The sequence below is a fragment of the Jaculus jaculus genome, chromosome X (assembly GCF_020740685.1).
Source record: "Jaculus jaculus isolate mJacJac1 chromosome X, mJacJac1.mat.Y.cur, whole genome shotgun sequence".
Classification (NCBI taxonomy): Eukaryota; Metazoa; Chordata; class Mammalia; order Rodentia; family Dipodidae; genus Jaculus; species Jaculus jaculus.
The window spans coordinates 14,500,026-14,515,383 of NC_059125.1; the positions used below are offsets into that span (position 1 = coordinate 14,500,026).

The 15,358-nt window shown below is 38.7% G+C and overlaps 1 pseudogene; it reads left to right on the forward strand.

Annotated features, from left to right (window-relative positions):
* The first annotated feature begins 1,603 nt into the window (after window positions 1-1,603).
* Window positions 1,604-3,361, forward strand: LOC101605348 (annotated as a pseudogene).
* Window positions 3,362-15,358: the final 11,997 nt, after the last annotated feature.

Sequence of the window (15,358 nt, forward strand, 5' to 3'; positions counted from 1 at the left end):
GTTTCTTGACTGTAGATGCAATGTGACAAGCTGCATCAGGTTCCTGCTGCCACGATAGACCATAACCTCAAACTGTGAGCCACAGTGAACCAATCCCTCCTTAAGATGTTTCTCTCAGGCATTTTGTTACAACAATAAAAGAAATAATTAATATAGAGTGGATGGTTGTGACAACTATATTCTACTGGCATCTTTGGGGCAGAAACCAAGAATGTGGTTAGTCTGCTGTTAAGGTTTGAGTCATGAGTTTGAACATTTGGTCCCCAGCTGGTGGTGCTAATTTGAGAAGTTGTGGAACCTTTAGGAGGTAAGGTCTGAATGGTTTATAGCTTGTTGTAGTCAGGTTTGCATTGCTAGCAGAAATCATTCAACCAAGAGCAGCTTGTGGGAAAAAAAGAGTTTATTTTGGCTTATAGACTTGAAGGGACACTCCACTATGGCAGGGAAAACAATGCCATGAACAGAGGGTGGACACAACCCCTGGCTAACATAAGGTGGAGAATAGCAACAGGAGAGTGTGCCAAATACTTGCAAGGGGAAACTGGCTATAATATCCATAAGCCCACCCCACCTACCTCCAGGATACATTAATTCCCAAATCTCCATCAGCTGGGAACCTAGCATTCAGAACACCTAAGTTGATTGGGGACACCTGAATCAAACCAGCACACAGCTCCTCTCAGCTTTCTATCTCTGTTTGCTGATTCATCAAAATGTAAAACATGTACTGACAAGTTCCTGCAGCAGTTCTAGCCAGCATGCCTTCCCCCTCTATTACAAAACTATGACTTAAAGTCAATCCTTCTTTCTCTAAGTTGCTTCTGGTCAGGTATAAGGTAGCAATGACTAGCTAAGTAACTAATGCATCAACCCCCAAAGATGCATGCAGTTCCAAATTTCAGTCATGCAGAGCTTGATCTAAAGTAACATGAAAATAATCTAATTTAGGTACTTTTTGATAAATTTTGCTGTATTCTCAAAGCTGAAGTTTCAGGAGAAGAATTTTGAGACTCCTAAGACTAATGATGGCTATGGGGGCTGGAGAGATTGCTTAGCACTAAAGCTCTTGCCTACAAAGCCAAAGGACCCAGGTTCTATCCATCAGTACCTACATAAACCAGATGCACAAGGGGGTGAATACATGTAGAGTTTGTTTGCAGTGGCTAGAGGCTCTGGCATGCCCATTTCTCTCTGACTGTCTCTCTTCTCTCTCTCTCTGCTTGCAAATAAATAAAATAAAAATAAAAAAGAATAATGATAACTAATAATGATAACTCTGATTGAAACCTGTAAAAATTGCTTTACATGAGCAGGAGTGCCTTGCATCAGTGGTTATAGACTGTGTGACAAATTCTCAAATCTCACCCTTCTTTTGTTGCAGAAAGCAAAGGTAAGAACTCAGAAATAGAAAATCAGAAGTGTCCTTTAGGAAATTTACACTTCTTTGAAAAATCATGCAAATATTCAACCTATCTAAGTTTAACTCCACAAGTACTGACACTTCTAGAGGGAAAAAAAATCCTATAGAAATAGTCAAGCATAGCTTTTTCACAACGGGTTTGCCGTCAGAACGCAGGTGTTGTGAAAACCACCACTAAACTGAAGCCAAAATGGGAAAGGAAAAGACTCATATCAACATCATTGTCATAGGACACGTAGATTTGGGTAAGTCCACCACTACTGGCCATCTGATCTACAAATGTGGTGGGATCGACAAAAGAACCATTGAGAAATTTGAGAAGGAGGCTGCTGAGATGGGCAAGGGCTCCTTCAAATATGCCTGGGTCTTGGACAACCTGAAAGCCAAGCGTGAGCATGGTATCACTATTGACATCTTCCTGTGGAAATTTGAGACCAGCAAATACTATGTGACTATAATTGATGCTCCAGGACACAGAGACTTTATCAAGAACATGATTACAGGCACTTCTCAGGCTGACTGTGCTGTCCTGATTGTTGCTGCTGGTGTTGGTGAATTTGAAGCTGGTATTTCCAAGAATGGGAAGACCTGAAAGCACGCTCTTCTGCCTTACACACTGGGTGTGAAAAACTAATTGTTGGTGTCAACAAAATGGATTCCTCCGAGCCACCCTACAGCCAGAAGAGATACGAGGAAATTGTTAAGGAAGTCAGTACCTACATTAAGAAAATTGGCTACAACCCTGACACAGCATTTGTGCCAATTTCTGGTTGGAGTGGTGACAACACGTTGGAGCCAAGTGCAAATATGCCATGATTCAAGGGATGGAAAGTCACCGGCAAGGATGGCAGTGCCAGTGGAACCACACTGCTGGAAGCTCTGGATTGCATCCTACCACCCATTCATTCATCCAATTGACAAGCCTCTGCGTCTGGCCCTTCAGGATGTCTATAAAATTGGAGGTATTGGAACTGCTCCTGTGGGTCGAGTGGAGACTGGTGTTCTCAAACCTGGGATGGTGGTTACCTTTGCTCCAGTCAATGTCACAACTGAAGTCAAGTCAGTTGAAAGGCACCATGAGGCCCTGAGTGAAGCTCTCCCTGGAGACAACGTAGGCTTCAATGTGAAGAACGTGTCTGTCAAAAATGTTCGCCGTGGGCTGGAGAGATGGCTTAGCGGTTTAGCGCTTGCCTGTGAAGCCTAAGGACCCGGGTTCGAGGCTCGGTTCCCCAGGTCCCACGTTAGCCAGATGCACAAGGGGGTGCATGCGTCTGGAGTTCGTTTGCAGAGGCTGGAAGCCCTGGCGCGCCCATTCTCTCTCTCTCCCTCTATCTGTCTTTCTCTCTGTGTTTGTCGCTCTCAAATAAATAAATAAAAAAAATTTTTTTTAAAAAGTTCGCTGTGGTGATGTTGCTGGTGACAGCAAAAATGAGCCACCAATGGAGGCAGAAGGCTTTACTGCTCAGGTGATTATCCTGAACCACCCAGGCCAAATCAGTGCTGGCTATGCGCCTGTGCTGGATTGTCACACAGCTCACGTAGCTTGCAAGTTTGCTGAGCTGAAAGAAAAGATTGATCGTTGTTCTGGCAAGAAGCTGGAAGATGGACCCAAGTTCCTAAAGTCTGGCGATGCTGCCATTGTTGACATGGTTCCAGGCAAGCCCATGTGTGTGGAGAGCTTCTCTGACTACCCTCCTCTGGGTCATTTTGCTGTTTGTGATATGAGGCAGACAGTTGCTGTGGGTGTCATCAAAGCTGTGGACAAGAAGGCTGCTGTAGCTGGCAAGGTCACCAAGTCTGCCCAGAAAGCTCAGAAGGCTAAATGAATATTACCCCTAACACCTGCCACCCCAGTCTTAATCAGTTGTGGAAGAACGGTCTCAGAACTTTTTGTCTCAATTGGCCATTTAAGTTTAATAGTAAAAGACTGGTTAATGATAACAATGCATAGTAAAACCTTCAGAAGGAAAGGAAAATGTTTGTGGACCTTTTTTTTTTGTGTGTGTGTGTGGCAGTTTTAAGTTATTAGTTTTTAAAATCAGTAATTTTTAAATATTTTTATTTTTTATTTTTTTTTATTTATTCATTTGAGAGTGACAGACACAGAGAGAAAGACAGATAGAAGGAGAGAGAGAGAATGGGCACGCAAGGGCTTCCAGCCTCTGCAAACGAACTCCAGACGCGTGCGCCCCCTTGTGCATCTGGCTAACGTGGGACCTGGGGAACCGAGCCTCGAACCGGGGTCCTTAGGCTTCACAGGCAAGCGCTTAACCGCTAAGCCATCTCTCCAGCCCAAAATCAGTAATTTTTAATGGAAACAACTTGACCAAAAACCTGACACAGAATTTTGAGACCCATTAAAACAAAGTTTAATGAGAAAAAAAAAAAAAAGAAATAGTCAAGTATAATATTACTTAAGTGTAAACAGGTTGAGAAAGAATTCTGTACCTAAAAAAAAAAAAAAAAAAAATCCGGGGGCTGGAGAGATGGCTTAGTGGTTAAGTGCTTGCTCACTCTGTAACCCAGGCTAGCTTCAAACTCATGATAATCCTTTTACCTCAGCCTCTTAAGTGTTGGGATTAAAGGCATGAACCACCATGTCTGGCTGTGGATTTAGAATTTTAAAATATTTTATTATTTATTTATTTGAGAGAGAGAGAGAGAGAGAGAAATAGGGAGGGAGGGAGGGAGGGAGAGAGAGAGAGAGAGAGAGAGAGAGAGAGAGAGAGAGAGAGAGAGAGTGAGGGGAAGAGAGGAGAGAGAGAATGGGCATACCAGGGCCTCCAGCCACTGCAAACAAACTCTAGATGTGTGCCCCACTTCTGCATCTGGTTTACATGGGCCCTGAGGGATCAAACCTGGTTCCTTAGGCTTCCCAGGCAAGTGCCTTAATCGCTAAGCCATCTCTCCAGCCCTGGATTTAGAATTCTTTTTTCCTTTTGGTTTTTCTTTGTAGGGTCTTACTATAGTCCAAGCTGACCTGGAATTCACTATGCAGTCTCAGACTGGCCTCAAACTCATGGTGATCCTCCTATCTCTGCCTCCCAAGTGCTGGGATTAAAGGTGTGCACCACTATGCCTGGCTGGATTTAGAATTTTTAAGATACTTATTACTATAAATTACTTAATACCAGCCCTAAAATAATATTAGCATAACAGAATATTCACACACAAACTTCACAATTTATGTTTCACTTATAATTGTAGAAGCTTATAGATTTCTGTAATATAGATATTCATGTATTTGTTTTGATGTAGAGATTCTTCTTGGTTGTTGGGGCTGAGAGTCTATAAGCTTCAATTTTGCCAGTTGGGTCATTATTAGGTTCAGCTACAATGGAAAGTAGGCTATAGGGATTTCCAGGCTAGAAGAGGCAAGAGTGATGTGCTTTTCTTGTCGTTCTCCATGGTGTCAGGACACTGGCTTCACTAGGTACCTTTTTGTTTGTTTGTTTTCTAAGGTAGGGTCTTGCTCTAGCCCAGGCTGACCTGAAATTCACTATGTAGTTTCAGGCTGGCCTCAAACTAACAGTGATCCTCTTACCTTGGCCTTTCAAATACTGGAATTAAAGGCATGCGCCACTGTGCATGGCTAGGTAAGTTTTCTTTCCCATATTGCCAGAACCACCTACTTTGTACCTCTTCAGAGATGCCAGTGACTGTTATTCAGAGGTCTGGTTATCAGTTCCATGTGGCCCTTCCTCTGATCTGTATTCTGATCACTCATGACCCCCCTCTTTATTGCCTTAGCTCTAGAGGGGGAACTACTTCTAGAAGTTATTATGCCTGACCTACCTCAGTGGGCCTGCTATATCCCTTTAGTCCTTTCTCACTTGTTTAACCCATTTGTTATATTAATTTATTTCTGCTAAAATACTTGATGTGATGGCATTTATTTTCTGAATGGACTCCAGCTGAAAATGTAAGCAGGCATTATATTTTCAGTGGTGGTATGCTTCAATTAAGTAAGGAATCAGAGGTAAGGGATCATTTGAGTTAAGTCTTGGGCAATGAGGGCATATGCTCTAAGTAGATGAGGTGGGGAGAAGCTTGCGAAATCTGAACAGCATGAACCAAAGGTTTTGATCAATGCAGGAAATATATGACCTATCTGCGGAGATGTTCTGTGGGTAAGCAGTTAGATGGGCATTCCCAGACATAGTGATTGCTCATGATAGAATCAGGCTATGGCTAGTATACCACTATTGTTATTTATCATGAATCATAGTATGAAGAAATATGAAAAACATATTTTAAACCCCATTTGATCTTTGTCATTAAATAAAGAAATTGGTAGAAAATTAATGAGACCATGTGCAAAGCTGCAGGTATTGTGGATTGTAGTGTGTTATTTGTATCTAATTCAGGCTGACTTAAAATAGTAGCTCATGTTTGGACTTGTCCCAGCTTTTCCAGTTTATTTGGTGCTGGGCATTGAACCCAGGTCTTCCTGGGTAATCATTCTATCAATAGAATTACAACCCTGGCTCTCACATTTATTTTAGAGAGAACATTTTATTTATTTATTTATTAGTGACAGACAGAGGGAAGGAGAGAGGAAGGAAGAGAGAGAGACAGAGAGAGGGAGGGAGGGAATGGGCACACCAGCCAGTGCAAATGAACTCCAGATGCATGCACCACTTTGTGCACCTGGCTTATGTGGGATCTGGAGAATAGAACCTGGGTCCTTAGGCTTCACAGACAAGTGCCATAACCACAAAGCAATCTCTGAAGACCTAGAGAGAACATTTTTAGCTTTATTTTAAAATTTTTGTTCTTATTATCCTATATTATGTAACGCTATTTTCATGAACATACATAATGTCCTCTGAACATGCTGTACCCCACCCATACCCTGTTAAATAATGTTTAAGCTACAAGAGGAAGGTGGTGGGTTAGGGACACTCAGTACATTTCCGAGTTTCTATGACTGAAACAAAATATCAGGTGTATGGCATGGCTGCAGGATGAGGTAAGAGTGCAACTGTAAACAGTAGACAAAGATCAGGTGAAATTCAGAACATTGAACTTTTGTTTATTAAAGAAACAATGGATCAAATATTAAGCAAAGTGGTATAAAATGGGAGAATCCCCATCACTGGGAACTTCCAGCAAAAGAGAAATGGAATGCCTCACATGATTCCTAGGTAAACAATTTATCACTCTGTAAAAACAGAGCTTAAGATGGTAAACCTCCACCATCTGCAGCAAGGAGATGCTAGACAAGGAGACCCTCTGTGTTCACTAGAGTATTTGCTGATGTTATGGTGAAGATGCATCTTCTGGCTGGGGAGAAAAGAATGCCATGGATTTTTTTTTATCTCCAATATCAAAAGTGCACCCATCTGTAAGAGATAATATGTGACCAACACCAAAATCAGTGTGGACCCTGGAAACTGGTTGTGAGTAGGGTGTAAACCCCAAGTCATAGGTCTGACATAATGGGAAGGGCAGGCTATACTCAAGAAGGAAGTGGAGGGTGATCATACTTGAGCACTGTGGCCCAACCCCTGGGGAGATGTGTGAGATGATTTTCACGTGAATATGAGTGAGAAATAGGGACAGAACCTGGCAAGGTCAGGGCAAGCAGGTTCATTTATTGTCAGCAATTGGGTTCACCACATTGTACATTTCCAGAGCCCTACAGACATTTGGTAGACATGCAGCCAATACTGAGACATTTCCTATATCCATGTGTGCACTGGCAGAATGGCTCTGTTGTGAGGTGTCATCCAACTGGGTGGTCAACACAGTCTCAGCCTGCAAAGGGAGTCTTAGGATAGCACCTGCACTCGCCATACTGCTAGGCCATGTTATTTAGAACACTGGAAGGAATTCAACCCTGAAGTAACCATGATATCTAGCTCACTCCAGGGGAGAAGGCAGGGTGGGGCTCAATATCCACATAGGCCTTTCTGGTCTGACCTGTTTGGATTCCAGAGAGAGAACAACTCAATACTCTCCAACTCCCATTCCAAGTAAACTGCAAAATGACAAGCCTGGGTGTGTGTGTGGAAAGCAATGTTTCCATCCTCCATTTCATCAACAAGGGATAATTATTGTCTGAATTTTAATTTTTCTCTTCCTCTGTATTTGTTTTGTTTCCACTATTATTTCTCATACCTTCATATCACATATATGTTTTCTCTCCTCATCTTGTTTAATAATTTTGTTTTCCTTTCCTTTTCTTCTTTTGATTATTTACCAATATTTTTACCTCTACTAATATTAAACCCCTAGTTTGTCCTATCAGTATGCTAGTGCCTGTTTTTTTATCCATATTTGAAATGTCGTTTCCAGTTGTTTCTTACTATGGTATTAAATATCAGATTTGTTCTGTTTTTACTTGTTATTACTGCAATGTGCTTTCATGCCTCTGAGTGGCAGTGGGGATGGAGAATAAGACTATTGCATATAAAGCTGGACAATATTATTTATTGTTATAATAAATGTGTAAATTTCAATGTAGTCAAACAAGAAATATGAAAAATCATGACACTAGGACTGCTCCAGAAGTCCATAAATTTTTGGTAAGTGAATCCAAAGGTTTTGAAATTGTTAAAATGTCAGATAATTTAAAAGCATAGTTTTAAAAATTGTGAATGTCTTGAAATAAGGTTCAAATAAACAGATAAATAAAGTAGGGTGGTCAAAGATTTGGAGAAAAAAATTCTGCACTTCCATGAGAAATTCATCAAAGAAAGATTCTGAAAAAAGAGGAAGTTTTGGTAATGAAAACTCAATACATTGAATTAAACTCTGCACAAAGGGTCACAAATACACTAGTTTAAACAGAGGAAAAGAATATTAGAGATTGAATAAAACATTGAGGAATTATAACATTCAGGTTACAATAAATAAAAAAAAATCAGTAATCATTACAACTTTCAAGAGTTTAGGACATTATCAAAAGACTAAATCTTAAAATCTTTCAATTATAAGAGGGAGCTGAGAGACAAACCAAAATAATACAAAATAAATTCATTGAAATACAGGCAGAAATTTTTTTACTTGGAAAGATGTGGTTATCCAAGTATAGGGGGTACATAGGATTCCAAGTAGAGCACTACCAGGAAAGAATCTGTCCATGGCACATTTTAGTTAAAATGCTAAAAGTGAAGAACAATTAAAGAATATTGAAAGCTGCAAGAGAAAGGCACCAGCTGACTTATAAAGGCAAATTCAACAGAACTGTATCAGACCTCTAGGTAGAAACCATAAGAGCCATGTCACACTTCAAGCTGAGAAGAGAGAGAGAGAGAGAGAGCCTGTGAACCAATATTATTATACCCAACAAAATTATTCTTCAAAATTACAGAAGAGGGCTGGAGAGATGGCTTAGCGGTTAAGCGCTTGCCTGTGAAGCCTAAGGACCCCGGTTCGAGGCTCGGTTCCCCAGGTCCCACGTTAGCCAGATGCACAAGGGGGCACACGCGTCTGGAGTTCGTTTGCAGTGGCTGGAAGCCCTGGTGCGCCCATTCTCTCTCTCTCCCTCTATCTGTCTTTCTCTCTGTGTCTGTTGCTCTTAAATAAATAAATAAATAAATAAATGAACAAAAATATTTTAAAAAATTACAGAAGAAATAATGACCTTCCCAGATAAACACAAAAACAATGCATGACCACTAAGCCAAGGCAACCACAAGAACAGAGGAACAAATGAGAATTAGGAAAGAACCAATGTTTTCAAGTCAGTTAATCAACAAATCTTGAAGATAAGAGAAAAAGCAAAAGACAAGGAGTTCTTAAATCAGTAACACACACAACACCCTCAAACCTACAAAGTTAGAGAAGTAAGTATGTACCTCTCAGTAGTAATCCTAAATATAAATGCTCTCAATTCTTTAATTTAAAAATATAGACTGGCTGATTGGATAAAAAGGAGATGTCTATTTACAAAACACACTTAACTGACGAAACTCGCATAGACTGAAAATGAAAGGTTAGAAAATGATATTGTAAATAAATAACATCTGAAGGCAAGGTAGAATGGCTATATGTTAAGGTAGATGAGGGCATGGAAGATGGCCTACTGGTTAAAGGAGCTTGCTTGCAAAGCCTACCAACCCAGATTTGATTCTCCAGTTCCCATGTAAAGCCAGATGCGCAAAGTCCCTAATGCAGCTGGAGTGCATTTGTAGTGTTAGGAAAACTTTATATGCCCATTCTCTTTATTTCTCTATTTAGCTCTCTTTCCTCTTTCTGTCTCTGACAAATAAAAAAAAAATGAAAAAATGGATGAGATAAATAACTATTTATTAAGAAGATATGATATGCACTGAATATTAGTGTACCAACTTTCACGAAGTGAACACTACTGGAATGCAGTAACAGACAGGCCTAACTATAATAACAGTGGAAAATTTTTATACTCCATTTTCAGAAATAGACCATTCCATCCAACAAAATCAACAAAAGGTTCGGTGTTAAACTGCAGTAAAGACCAAATAAACTTAACAGTTATCTACATATTACTTCATGCAATAGCTTCACAATACAAATTCTTCTCAGCATCCCATACATTTTCTCCCAAATATATCACACTTTATTTCATAAGTCTTAACAAAAAACATGAAATACTTTCTTATATATTCTCATATTGTAGTGTAATAAAACTAGAAATCCAGAGCAAGAGAAACTGCAGAGCCTATTCAATATGAAATAAAGGCAGTGTAAGATGGACGTTTATAGCTATCAATGCCTGCATCAAAAATATAAAATAAGGGATCTAAAATAATATTACCATCATTTTAAAATCTTAGAAAAGTAAGAAAAACTTGACCCCAAAGTTCATAGAAGGAAAGAAATAATTTAAAAAAATACATCTGGCTTTAAAAGTACATTCCACTATGAATTGTCTTGCTTATTAGGCCTTCTTATTAATACCAGGCATATTTAATTTTCACTTTGGCACCTTTATATACTGTCTCAAGATATAAACTAGCAAAATCTAGTTTAAATTTCTGTTCCCAGTTCATGTCAACATGAGCCTTATGGTGTTGGGAAGTGAAAAATTTAGCTTGATTGAATTTACATGTTATTGTAATGACCATATTAAATTTGATGTGTTGACTCATTGAATCAAACATTTACAAAAGTTAGAAAAATTAGAGCTGAAATTAAAATGGAAATGAAAGGAACTATAAATAAACATCAATGAACAAATTAGTTCATTCCTTGACAAGATAAACAAATTGGCAAGTTCTAAGACAAACTAACAAAAAGAAAAGACCAAGAGCAATAAAATTAGGGTGGTAAAGGGTGCTATTACAACAGATACTACTGAAATCCAGAAAATTATTAGGGAATATATTGAAAAATTATACTTCACTGATTTGGAAAATCTTGAAAAAATAGATAAATTCCTAGACATACATGCTCAAACAAATTAAACCAGAAGGGGGGTGGGACTAAACAGATCTGTAGCAAACAATGCAAGTGAAGCAGTGTAAAGACTTTCTCAACAAAGAAAATTACAGAACTAAACAGATTCACTCTTGAGTTTGATTAGGTTTTAGAAGAATTGGCTAAGAAAGAGTTACAATGCTAGAAGACAGAATTGATCCAGACCATAAGAGTAAAATTATACTTCTATATCAGAACTGACTTAAAGAAGAATAAGCCTGAAGTACAAGAGATCCTTCATGTCTCCTGATGTTACTGTGTCCTGTGATTAAGGTCAGTTGGAAATTATAGCAATTCAATCAAGGCAGGGTGATAAGTAGCCTACACTTGCTGAGGATGACGCAAATATGGAATGGGTAGTAGAAGAAAGTTGTTGCAAATACCAGTTAAGATCATGTGACGCGTTACAGAAATGAAGATGATAGTTGCCATGACTTTTTCTCTCCTATGTTGTTAAGAGTGTCTGTGCATGTCCACATATGTTAAGAAAATATTTGTGTTTTCTTTCTATTTCTTTACTATGTAATATAACGACATTTGAAATAATATCCATACTTAAGTGCTATTAAATGTATATTTTCATATTTAAGTTATAAGATACTAAAGAGTAAGCATTCTTCAAGAAACTTTGCCATGCATTCTGGGGAAAAGAATAGTTCATTTCCAATTGGATATGGAATAGTTATATCACATTAGGAGGGATAATGACCTTGCTACTGTCTTAGTTTGGAAAATAAAAATGAAAAGAGGATATACGTTTGGCGTCAAGTTGAAAAAGGTGCACTTGTGATGGTTAATTTCTCTTATCAGGTTAATTGGATCAGGAATGAAGTAAGAGACATACCCCATGCGTGGGTATGTAAGGGCATTTCCAGGAATGATTAACTGAGGGAGGAAGACCTTTATCCAGAGAAGACAACCTTTTCAGTGGCAGCATATACATGAAGAGGTTTCAAGAAAAAAAAAAAGCCTTTTCCCTAGCTGTCATCTGTCATTGCTCCTTGCTGGTGACAGCATCTACTCTATCCCTGCCATCTTTCACAGACTTCAGAACCCAGCTTCTTCAGCCTTTCACTGAAGACCAGTGGCTCTCCAGGAATCCTCCAGGCCTTCAGTCCCAGATTGGGACTACTGAATCATCCAGCCTCATAGATTGAGCAACTAATGTGTTCTTAGCCTTTGCAGCCCTCAGAAAGGCACTGTTAACCTACTTGGTCTGTATCCTTTAAGCCAAATTAATTCTCTTCACAATATGAGCAAAAGACCCAACATAAATGTTTTTCAAATTATTCCATAAATTAAGAAAGGAAGGAATGTTCCCAAACTCATTTTAAAGTCAGTATTACCCTGGCACTATAACTGGATAAATAACAAAAGAGAAAACTAATCAATTTCCTTGATGAGCATAGATGCAAAAATTCTCAAGAAAATACTTGCCAACTGAATCCAACAGCACATTAAAAAGATCATAGGATGTGATCAGGTTGGTTTCATTTCAGGGCTGCAAATACAAGCAAACCAACCAATGTAATACAGAACATTATTAGAATCAAGGACAGCATTATAGGTGCATGATCATTGCAGGAGATGCAGAAAAGCTTTTGACAAAATTCAGCATTCCTCTAAAACCAGAAACAAGACAAGACTGTGCACTCTCCCCACACTTCATCAATATAGTTTTGAAAATCTTAGCCAGAGTAATAAGGTAAGATAGAGAAATAACTGGGATACAAATATAAAAGGAAGATGTCAAATTACCCCTACACACAGAAAATATGATCCTATACTTTGAAGACACTAAGGACTCCCCTAGTAAATCTGTGAGCAGATAAACATTTTCAGCAAGGTAACAGGATTCAAAATCAAAATATAGATATCAACAGCCTATCTAGATACCAGTAGCAAACATATTGAGGAAGAAACCTGGAAAATAATCACATTCACATTTCAAGAAAGGCTGGAAGGGCTGGAGAGATGGATTAGTGGTTAAGGAGCTTGCATGCAAAGCCAAAGGACCCAGGTTCAATTTCTCAGTACCCACATAAACCAGATGCACAAGGTGGTGCATGTGTCTGGAATTAGTTTGCAGTGTCTAGAGGCCCTGTTGTGCCCATTCTCTCCTCTCTTTCTCTCTCTAACAAATAAGTAAATAAATAAAATATAAAAGGGCTGGAAAGGGGATGGAGAGATGGCATAGTGGTGAAGTGCTTGCCTGTGAAGCCTACAGATGTTGATACAAGGCTCAATTCTCTAGGAGCCACATAAGCCAGCTGCACAAGGTGGCGCATGCATCTGGAGTTCATTTGCAGTGGCTAGAGGGCCTGATGCTACCATTCTCTCTCTCTCTCTTGCTATCAAATAAACAAATTAAACAAAAAACATTTTTTTTTTAAGGCTGGAAATGGGCTGAGACTACTGGAGTTCAATTTCCCAGCACCCATTTCAGCAGATGGGTATTGCCACTTGTATCTGTAGCCCCAGTCATATGGCATTGTTTCCAGAGTATCACAAGAGATTGCTGTCAAAAAATATTTGGCAAAAACAGTAGCACAGGGTTGAGTGAGAGATTATCTCAATGAAAAAGGGAGATGAATGAAAATAAGGAGGATGCTCAATATTCTCCTCTGACCTCGGTGTGCATGCACATAAGAGATGCATGTCTGAACACACATTACACATATTCAACACACGTGTAAGCCAAAAATGATTTAAGAATAAAATTATAGTTTACAATAAAACTTCTTATTTACAAGAAGAAGAAAGACCTCTTCAATGGAACTTTACGACATCGAAGAAAATGGAAGAAGATACTAGAACATGGAAAGGCCACACACCCTCAGTGCTTATAGATTGGCAGAGTTAATATTGTGAACATGGCATATTAACAACAGTGATCTACAGATTTAACATAATGTCCATTAAAATTCCAATGGCATGCCTTACAGAAGTAGAAGTATAAACCTAAGATTCATATGGAAGACCAAAAGACCCCAGGTAGCCAAAGCAATCTAGGGCAAAAAGAATGATATCATGTATGTCAACCAGCATTCCTGATTGCAAATTATGCCATAGAGCCATAGTAACTAAAGCAACATTGTACTGGCACAGAAGCAGACATGCAGGTCAATGGGAAAGAATAGAGAACTCAGAAATAAACCCACACAACTACAACCAACTAACATTTTCAGTGATGCCAAAAATATACATTAGAGAAAATACAGCCTCTTCAACAAATGGTGCTGGGAAAATGATACCAACATGTAGAAGAATAAAGCTGTATCCCTATCTTTCACTATGTAAAAACTAATTTAAAAAGATGAATCGAGGGCCTTAATATAAAATCAAAAACTTTAAAACTGTTACAGGAACATAGAAACAAATTCTTTACGATGAAAGGTTTGTTGGCAATCACTGTGCGGTCATGAATGCACCTGTCAGTCCCTGAGTGAGCACAGTGCCCCAAAGTACATCTTCCCACCCTGTCACGGTTACATTCTTTTCATTCCTTCTTCTGCAATATTTTCTGGACTTTGGAGGATGTGTTATTACAGATCACCTCACGGAGGAGGGTCCTCAGCAGAATGGAGGTTGGGGGCAGGGGACAGAATAGTACAACCCAATAGGAATATGAGCTGTTTACAATATGTTCATATATTCATTTTTTTAAATAAAAATTTCATCATGAAAAAGATGGATAGGCATAAGGCAGGACTTTCTGGAAAAGGATTCTAATATCTTCAGAAATAATAATAAATCTTAATAAATGGATTGCATGAAATTAAAAAGCTTCTGAATAGTAAAAAAGACAGTTGTCAGAATGAACAGACAACCTCTGGAATAGGAGTGATCAATAGAGAATTAATAACCAGAATGTATAAAAATTCAAAAAAATGAAATAAAAGAGCAAATAATCTAATCAATAAATGGGTACATGAACTGAACACTTTTCAAATGAATATGAATGGCTACAAATATAAGAAATGCTCAACATCTTTAGCCATCCATGAAAATATGAACCACAACGTCACTGAGATTCTATCTCAACCCAGTCAGAATGGCTATTATCAAGAAAGCAAAAACAATAGCTGTTGGCAAGGATGTGGGGAGAAAGGAGCCCATACATGGTTAAAATATAAGATGGGTCACTAATTATAGAAATAATATGGATGTTTCTCAAAAGATTAAAACCAGAACTTCCATATGACCAAGCCATGCCCTTTTGAAGAATATGCCCCAAAGAATCAAAGATATGGAATCAGCCTATATGCTCATCAATGGATGAATGGACAAAGAAAATGTGGCATATACATGCAGGTAATGGAATATTATTCACCAATAAAGACAAATACAATTATATACTTTTCAGGAAAATAGATGCAACTGGAGACTATCATATTTAATGAAGTACCTAATACACTAGTGCACTGGAGGAAAGGAGAATGAGGTGTGACTGCTAATGAGTACATCATACTCTCTATGAGGGTGACAAAAAAGTTCTAGAGTTACTAAGAGGGCCATAGAACTTCCTGAATA